Here is a 10,894-nt window from a genome sequence, read left to right on the forward strand (position 1 = left end):
GTTGACTAACAGAAGAATTTGACGGAGGGGGTAAATTGATTAAAGTTATGCAATTTCAGGGGGGTAATTGAAGTTTTGTTAATTTCAGGGAGCTAATTGACGAAACTTACAATTTCAGGGGGGTAATTGTCTATTTACTCGCACTAATTAATTATTTAAATTTAGTTGTTTGCATTTCCCTTATGTACTTTTTTGGCTCAATTGCTTATTTTTTCACTCAAGAAAGTGCACTTTATGGTTACAACCTCAACATCTATAGAGATGAGAATTTTTATCCAATACACTATTAGAATCAATTATGTTTATTGTATATCCATTAGGCATTTATTAGAATAAATTATGTTTATTGTATATTCATTAGGCATTATTAGTTTCTCTATCAGAATCAGAAACAATTGTATATGTATCACAATTCTCATCAATAATAATCAGGAGATTACATTTCTATATGGTATCAACTTTACCGATCCAAATCTAAAACTCTCTCTCTCCAACCACCGCTTCCCTTCCTTCAATCCTAGCCATGCCTGTGAGCACCAATCCCCCCCATAAACGATGCTGACGACACTTAGTCAGTGTCAAACCCACCTGCTCATACGACATCAAAATCAAACTTTCACACTGCTTTCTCCATTACCAACGTCAAAACCATCATCCCGGTCACGTTGGATAATGATGCTAATGTCTATCTATCCTGGTCTGCACTCTTTTTGGTGCAAGTCCGCGTTCACAATCTTCTTTATCACATCATCCCACCCTCTGATGAAACCGCTCGCAAAGTCGCGGCTGCAGCCAAGGAAAAGGATTCCGATCTATGGAATCGCCTTGATGTTGTGTTATTGCAGTGGATGTATGCAACTGTCACACAAGATATCCTTACCTGTATCCTTGTGATTAATGACACTGCTGAAGAATGTTGGAAATGTATCGCAACCATGTTTAATGACAACAAACATGCTCGTGCTGTTCAACTCGAAAATCAATTCAGCAACACCAACCTGGAAGATTTTCCATCCACCAAAGCTTATTGTAACCACCTTAAGCTTCTCTCCAACCAACTGACCAACATTGGCTCTCCTGTTACTAATACTTGTTTGGTATTAAAAATGATCGCAGGTTTCACTGATGTGTATGCTGGATTCGTGACATATGTCCAACAACATGACCCCCTTCCTACTTTTGCCGCTGCAAAATCACGATTAAAACTTGAAGAAACAACCATGCTTCAGTGTGCTTCTCGTGAGTGTAGCTCTTCCAACACAATGACACTTCTGGTCAAAATCGCCTCAGATGAAACTGTCATCCCTCCCACCCCCAGAGGTCAAAACCGCGGTAACCGAGGAAGAAGGAACCACCACAGCAGTGGTGGACGGAACATCGGCCGGGGTGGTCAAAATGGGCCTAACCACTTCGGTGGTGGTGGCCGCGGACAACAACAAAAACAGTGGCAACAATGGGGCGGCCCTTGGCAACAATGGGCTCCCTGGAACATTCCACCATGTCCTTACACATCCTACAATTGGGGTAGGCCCAACAACAATCCCAACCCTCAGCAAGGTGGAGTTCTTAGACCTCAACAAGCTGCTTTCAATGTCAACACACCTAGCCCAACTGACATTGAAAATGCCATTCGCACTCTCAACCTTGCGCAGCCGGACCCATCTTGGTATATGGACACCGGAGCCACTTCCCACATGACGTCCTCACAAGGTAATCTCTCGTCTTATTTTAAATTGAGCAAAAATAATAAAATCATCGTAGGAAATGGTCATTCTATTCCAATTTATGGTTTTGGCAGTACACAAATAGCACCCCCCCCCCCCCCCCCCACCCTCCTTTGTCCTAAACAATGTGCTACATGCCCCAAATTTAATCAAAAACTTGGTTTCTGTTCATAAATTTACTACAGATAATAAGGTTTCGATTGAATTTGACCCGTTTGGTTTTTCTGTGAAGGATTTTCAGACGGGGATGCCTCTAATGAGATGTGAGAGCCAAGGTGACCTTTACCCCATCACTACTGCCACCTCTCCTAATAAAGTCGAGCCTCCCTTTTCCTTTGCAGCTTTGTCATCATCCCTTTGGCATGATCGTTTAGGTCATCCGGGAGAAATTGTTTTAAATTCTCTTAGGCAAAATAAGTTGATTGAATGTAATAACTCTAGAAAATTACATTCTCATATTTGTCATTCATGTCCTCTTGGTAAACATGTTAAATTGTCTTTCATGAATTCTCATAATAGAAGTTTGTTGCCATTTGATATTTTACATAGTGATGTGTGGACCTCTCCTGTTTTAAGTTCAGTTGGTCACAAATATTATGTTCTTTTCTTGGATAATTATTCAAATTTTTTGTGGACTTTTCCAATGTCACATAAATCCCAAGTTTATACAATTTTTGAAAAACTAAGAGCATACATCAACACACAATTTCAAAGAGAAATAAAAACAATTCAATGTGACAACGGCGGTGAATATGTCAATAGTAATTTTCGAAAAATGTGTGAAGCTAATGGAATTGTTTTTCGTTTGTCTTGTCCTTACATATCTTCTCAAAATGGTAAATCTGAACCAAAAATAAGGTCCATTAATAATATTATTCGAACTTTATTAATTCACGCGTCATTACCATCTTCATTTTGGCACCATGCTTTAGAAATGGCAACATATCTCATGAATATTTTACCAAGCAAAACTATCAATTTTGAGTCACCTCTTAAAATGTTGTATCACAAAGATCCTTCTTACAATCACTTACGAGTGTTTGGTTGTTTATGTTTTCCTCTCTTTCTTTCATCAAAAATACACAAACTTCAACCTCATTCCACAAAATGTGTGTTTCTTGGGTATCCGTCAAACCATCGAGGTTATAAATGTTTAGATTTATCGTCAAATAAAATTATTATTTGTTGTCATGTCTTGTTTGATGAGAATACTTTCCCATATGCAAAGTTGCACATTCCCCAACCCAATACATACACTTTCCTAAACAATGAGTTGTCCCCTTATATTATACAACATCTAATGGACAAAACCCAAACTGGCCAACCTGATCCTCAACCGGCTCATCAGCCAAACCAAATCACTTCTCCTTGTCCAAACTCACCAAATATCACGTCATCCTCAAATTCAACATTACCACATTCACCCCCCTCACCTCCACAATCAAACCCCAATAGTCCCATCCAACAAAATCTTCCTCCCATTTTTCAACCAACTTTACAAGCTAACACTAGGAGTCAACATGGGATTTTTAAACCAAACCAAAAATATTATGGTTTGCACACCCATGTTACAAAATCCCCTCTGCCTAGGAACCCTGTGTCTGTACTTAAAGACCCAAATTGGAAAATGGCCATGGATGATGAATATAATGCTCTAATTAAAAATGAGACGTGGGACCTAGTACCTCGACCACCGGATGTTAATGTTATTCGGTCCATGTGGATTTTTAGACATAAAGAAAAATCTGACGGTACTTTTGAGAGGCATAAAGCCCGACTTGTAGGTGATGGTGCAGGTCAACAGGTTGGCATTAACTATGGAGAAACTTTTAGCCCAGTTGTAAAACCAGCTACTATTCGCACAGTTCTCAGCATTGCTACATCCAGATCTTGGCAAATGCATCAGTTGGATGTCAAGAATGCTTTTCTTCATGGTGAATTGAAAGAAACAGTGTACATGCACCAACTTTTGGGATTTAAAGATCCTGAAAACCCCCATCATGTATGCCTTCTTTGCAAATCACTCTATGGGCTCAAACAAGCTCCTCGAGCTTGGTATAAGCGATTTGCCGACTACGTGTCATCTATTGGTTTTTCTCAAAGCAAATGTGATCACTCTCTTTTCATATACAGGAAAAACACTCATATGGCATATATTTTACTTTATGTTGATGATATTATACTCGCCACGTCCTCAGATGATTTGCGACAATCTATCATTTCACTACTCAATTCTGAATTTGCTATGAAAGATTTGGGACCCTTAAGTTACTTCTTGGGCATTGCAGTCACTCGTCACCAACAAGGGTTGTTTCTCTAGCAAAAGAAGTATGCTGAAGAAATTCTTACACGTGCTGGAATGTCCTCTTGTAAGCCGTGTCTAACCCCAGTTGATACAAAACCGAAAATGAGTGCCACAACTAGTAATCCATGTAAGGATCCATCTCTCTATCGTAGTCTAGCAAGAGCTCTTCAATATCTCACCTTCACTCGTCCTGATATCTCCTATGCAGTACGACATATATGTCTCTTTATGCATAATCTGATGGAAGACCACATGAATGCTCTTCGACGTATCTTGCACTACATTCAGGGCACAAGCCAATATGGTTTGTATCTTTATCATTCATCCACTACTTCCTTAATTTCATATACAGATGCTGATTGGGGTGGGTGCCCCGACACCAGACGTTCTACTTCTGGCTACTGTGTCTTTCTTGGAGATAACCTGATATCTTGGTCATCTAAACGGCAACCCACCTTATCCCGATCTAGTGCCGAAGCCGAATACCGTGGAGTTGCCAATGTGGTCTCAGAATCATGTTGGCTACGCAATCTTCTCCTTGAGTTATATTGTCCCATTCACAAAGCAACCATGGTTTATTGTGACAATGTCAGTGCAATTTATCTCTCTGGTAACCCGGTCCAACATCAAAACAAAACATATTGAGCTGGATATTCATTTTGTTCGTGAAAAGGTGGCTCGTGGCCAAGTCCAAGTTCTGCACGTACCATCACGATATCAAATTGCAGATGTTTTCACAAAAGATCTTCCCTTGATATTATTCCAAGATTTCTGTGACAGCCTCAGCATTCGTCCACCTCCCGCTTCGACTGCGGGGGAGTATTAGAATCAATTATGTTTATTGTATATTCATTAGGCATTTATTAGAATAAATTATGTTTATTGTATATTCATTAGGCATTACTATTATATTGATTAGACATTATTGTATATTCATTAGGCATTATTAGTTTCTCTATCAGAATCAGAAACAATTGTATATGTATCACAATTCTCATCAATAATAATCAGGGGATTATATTTCTATATACACCTAAGTTCATTAAGAATAGGTTGAGATTACCGAACTTTAGGTTTGTCACTTTTTGGAGGGATTTTAGCCTAGTCCCCTTTTTCATTCATGTACTCATTATATATATATATATATATATATATATATATATATATATATATATATATATATATATATATTGATTATTAGTGGTGCTCTTGCTTGCATCACTTTTGCTTAAAAAAACTTTTTTTTTTCATATTTTTGTCATTTAACTGTAATACTCGCTAACAAGTGTTTTTTATTTTTAATATGCGACATAAATGCAAACACACTTTGACACTCAATTCACATTTTAATGCGTAGCCCGCCCCACGGTTAACACAGTATTAGAGTATAGTGAGAATAAACTAGAGTTAGATGATAGGTTACTTAGTGGTAACTAGAGTAGAAAGTTCGTTAGGGAGTTACTTACTCCAAATTATTATAAATAAGCTACCCCATTGTACTATTTTCACATCGTTTATTCATTTCTATCTTTGTGATACTCCTAGAGAGAATTACACAATCTATCTTTCCATTTAATTAGATTTAGAACCATGGAATCCTCTAATTCATAACAGAGAGACTTGTTGCTAGTTTATCAACATGAAAACAGTATCTAAATAAAGTGAATGTTCAAAACAATGAATCATAAAAGTCGATCTAGCTCAGTCAAAAAAAAAGTCTATTAGCAGTTTTAAGATTTTATTATGTAGTAAAATGCTGGTTTTTTTATGGACAATATATTAACAAAAGCGGACAACGGTTTCTCACCACTGCTTCTCCCATGTATTGTGTCAAAATGATTCAAAATATTTGACCTAGTCGCATGAAAAAAATATGGGAAATGTTATCTTGTGCCTTTGGGGCACAAGTTTAAAAACTAAACATAGAAATTTTTTCTTGGGAATTGTACATTCATTGCATTAAAAGTTTAAAATTTTATATTTTCCATGCAAAAGTTATCTTTTAATTCCATTTTTAGTTTCTTAACTTGTGCCCTAAGGGCACAAGTTATCATGACCCAAAAAATATTTGTAGGAAAAAGTCAATCAATCATTCAAATAGATCACAATTATCTTAAGTAAATTTGTGTCGATGATACTTGGTTTTCAAAAAATGAAAAATGTGTTGACTTTCATCATGGGAAATTGGGAAGGACATGCATAAGTTTTGTGTTTTGTTCTGGCTACTCTAGGTAATGTCTAGCAGCAATATTAATGTTATGTGTAAACAGAAAGATTTTTATCATACTACTCTCTGTTTCAAAATATATGTCCAAGTCAACCACTTCACATATGCCAATGCACAATTTTGACCGTTAATATCTTTAATTCTCTAAAGTAAAAAATTATAAAAATTTAATATTTTGAAAATATTTGTCGAGACAAATCCAACAACATCTTACATGCTAATATTTGTATTTATACATTAGTTAAAAAGTATGGTCAAAGTAAGTCAAGTGAATAGTGTTCATTGCAAAAATTGGACATGTATTTTAAAACGGAGGGAGTATCTTTTACATGAAAAACATACACCTCAGGAATTGCACTCAATGTCCCATATAATAAAGAACATCACATGATTGCACACCATATAATCCATAAAATTTTTAGGTGGCATCCTCCACATCTTTAAGAAACTTTATTAGGTGGCTACCCCATTTTTAGGTTTGCGTCCTTTTTTTTTTCAACTTCTATTTCCTTCTGTAGCAATAGTACCACCAAACTGAGCATGATACTTCTTTGAGTTCCTTCTATTTTCTGATTTTTATTTTATTTCTTTTACAATCACTTGTTTTCTATGTCAAGTCTATTTCAAGAGTATTTTTTTAAAATATTTCTAAAGGAGTTTAAAACGAATTTAATCTTTCGAATTCAATTTTTGGTCAAAATTTTTTTAGAATTCAATACTTTCAAATGAGATTGAATTCCTTAATTTCGTGTTGAAAGTTTTACTTAGCAAAATTGTTAAGGTACGTCCTTTACAATGAGTTGATGCTTATAAATTACATTTAAGATCCTTCACATTCTTACGATTAAGAAAGAGACCTAATCAACAGTAATCTTGTTGGTTGAATAAATACATTGTTATTAGGGTTAATATGTCTTTACCCCCTGTAATTTATGCGAGTTCCGGTTTTCCCCCTGTAAAAAAGATTCTTTCAATTCCAACCCTGAAATATGAAGATTCTTTTGAAAACCCCCTGATTCCATCTGCCACACTCCAGGTGCTGACGTGGCATGCCACTGTGTATTTATTATAGTTTTTAATTTTTTTTCCCATGACATGTGTGTATATACATACCACATCATTAAATCATTTTAATAAATAAAAAAACATTAAAAACTGAAAATCTTTTAAAAATAACAAAAAATAAGATTATTTTTTTAAAAAATAAAAGATTGATTTTTTTTAAATTTTAAAAATAACAAAAAATCAGATCATTTTTTTCAAAAAATAAAAGATTGATTTTTTTTTAAATTTAAAAATAACAAAAAATCAGAACTCGCCTAAATTACAGGGGGTAAAGACATATTAACCCTTGTTATTAATTGTTCGAACGTACTTACATGAATCATACAATAATCTCCTTATATTTACATCATAATGTAACAACCTTTTGTAACTTCCTAACACAGACTGACACAAACTGCTTATAATAACTAGCTAATTAACTGTATATTTATCTGCTGTAACATCCCCCCGATGGACTATGGATGTCCATGAATCCTAGCTTGGAAATACATTTATAAAACGGAGAAGGATATAAGGTTTTTCTGAAGACATCTGCAAGTTGGTTGGTAGAGGAGACAAACAACAAAAATTAAACCGTTGGTTGTCTTTTCACGAATGACATGACGAATGGCAATCGATCTCTATATGTTTCGTAGAGTTTTGGTAAATATAAGTTGAGTTTTTGTAAATAGAGATTTATTTTTTTATTGTTGATAAACTTGACACTAACTAAGTCGTCATCTCATTTTAGGACAAACAATATCGTGTGCTTCTACTTATAGTGTGTTTGGTTCCAAACATTTTCATTGCAGCTGTGCGGTTCCATGCGTTTTCAATGGGAAAATAAGAAGCTGAAATTTCTAACTTTAGGGTATGTTTGGATGGAGGGTTTGGGAGGGGAGGGTTTACTTTACATTAAGACTCCAATTTCCTTTGATCCCAGTTTCAATAAGATCTCCATGCCTTGTTAGCTGATACTGCTCTATCATTAAAAAGACAAAACCCAAACTAATAATACGATGACTCCAACACTCTATTGAACAAATTGAGAGCTTGAATAATTTCTAAAAGAAGAAAAAGACATTTTTTTTTCGCAAAATATTGTTTTTTTCATTCATATTCATGTATTTTATTTCAACAAAATCATCTAGTATTTTAAAAATGGGAACTTGTGTACTTAAGACACAAGTTAAAAAACTAAAAGTAAAAGTATTTTCCTGAAACTTATATATTTAATGTTGTAAAAGTTTAATAATTTATATTTTCAATACAAGACTTATTTCTTATTTCCTTTTATAGTTCTTTTAGAGTACAAGTTAACACGACATTTTAAAAATCTTAAATTCTCGGTAAAAGCAAAAATTTGAATAATTTCTAGTGATATATAGAATAGCCACCGATAATAATGACTCACATAAAATGGTTGCATAGTCTAATATCATCATAATTAAGCGGATCATTAGCCAATAAAATTGTAGAACATGTACTAATATTACATATTAATGCATTTTGGATAAAAGACTCGAAGTCAAAAGCATTGAGTAAAAATAACACATAATGCGAGAAAAGTTTTTCTCATTGTATCAAATGATCTCCGTCACCGCTACTTCTAAGTGTATGAAATGAGTATTAAATGAAGGAGTCGAGGTCCGAACTTATATCGCAACATCCAACTTAGAAATTTCGATATTTTATGCCGTTAAACTTTAACTAAATAACTATTAAATTATTAAACAATTTTTATTTTTTAATTTACCATTAATCATACGAAAAACTTCCTCGTGCTAAAATATATTCACAAGAAAATTTGTCAATTTCCGTTGGATTTTTTTTTTATGACAAAAAGGAAACTGTCATTTTACATTTAAAATTCAGCCGCCATTATTGTAACAAAGAGCTGACACCGACTTGCCAGACTATAGAACAGGCCAGAATAAATAATTTAGACCAAACATATGAGACTAAAAATCACACCATTAATTATTATACAACTAGGTACATTTTATACATCTTATCCAAAAAAAAAAAACATTATATATGCCAACTATTCTTTTTTGACTATTTATACATGAATACGAGGAGAACTTTTACATAGTCATAAATCCAGATCAAAAATATTTGAACAACATACAAATAAAAACAATTAGAAGGAAAATAATTTAGTCACATCATTTAACTTTATTTAGTATTTTTCTCTATAAATTTTATATATTTGTGAGTGTGTCCAAACATATCTTCGAATACGAAGCTGTTCTTAAACGGTTGTTTAAGAGAATAGAAATCAAAGAGAGGTGAATGTTTTTTAAAAACTAAAGGGTATTTGAGTAGTTTAAAGAAACCTCGGAAAATATTACTGCAATTTTCTTTAAAAATAAATTATGCTTTTACTTTTTTCCAAAAAAACACACCTTATAAACAAAAAACTGCCTAAGAAAACACCAACAAAATTTCTTAAAGCATCGAGTATGAAATCTCTTGTCTAAATGAAAGGTGCCGCAATGCACACGTAACACCATATTTTTTTGTCAAAAATAAAAAAACCAACTTTACAATGGACTGATTCTTGTGTCATATAAATACAGCTCCAGTTTCATTTAATTTCTGGTTCTATCCTTTGCCATAATCCACAAGTAAGTTGACAAAGTATCATATTTTTTCTTTTAATAGATTCCTTTCAACCAAATGATTGAACTCAAGTGATTAATAAACTCCCCTATGATGAGTCGTTTAAGAGAATCCAAATTTAATTTCTGATGGTAACAATTTTTGGTCATATTTTACTCACCAACCAACCTAACTTCTGATTACTATAGTCTCTTTCTTCACAAAATCGGAGAAATTTTTACGTAAAAAACCTTCGCAATATAAAAGGAAAAAAAACTACGGTACTAGTCCTAGTAAAATATCTTTGCATTATAAAAGAAAAAGTAGGAATACAATAGCTCTCAATGCAAAATAATATATCTCAATTTTCACCAACTAAACCGATTTCTCTTTCTCTCAATGATGATTGATAAATCTCCATTTCTCATTATGACTCTTGAATTGTAAGTCTTGGATGAGATCATGAAACTCCTCACAATTTCTAAATAGAAGAAGAATGTGACCTAGAAACTTCAAGCATAATTTTAGATGAATTGTTAGTCAATACTTGAATTTACAAGAACTCTTGGGAATCTCAAGGTTCAAAGAAAGATTCAATGGCCTTGAATTGTCCATTCTCCTCTTTCATGGGTTGGAATCATTTTGATGACTTGACCAAAGACCATTACTCCCTCCGTTACTAATTATAAGTAAAATTGACTTTTTAAGTTCATTCAATTAATGATATATGTGATCTATATTATAAACCACATACATCATTAATTGAATAAACCTAAAAAGTAAAATTTGTTTATAATTAGAAACGGAGGGAGTACCAATTAGAAGGGAATACCAACACATGACAATCAACACCTCTTCCAACAAATTCTAACATTAATTTGATAAGATATGATGTGAGAACTATCATTTTACGCTCATCCAAACCATGTTGGTTTCATCGTTTTTCTTACCCCATCAATTTATTTATTTATTTTATTTCTTTATTATATT

This window comes from Medicago sativa, chromosome 7 (genome assembly GCF_051527215.1).
Source record: "Medicago sativa cultivar Bolivia chromosome 7, Bolivia_mono, whole genome shotgun sequence".
NCBI classification, from domain to species: Eukaryota; Viridiplantae; Streptophyta; class Magnoliopsida; order Fabales; family Fabaceae; genus Medicago; species Medicago sativa.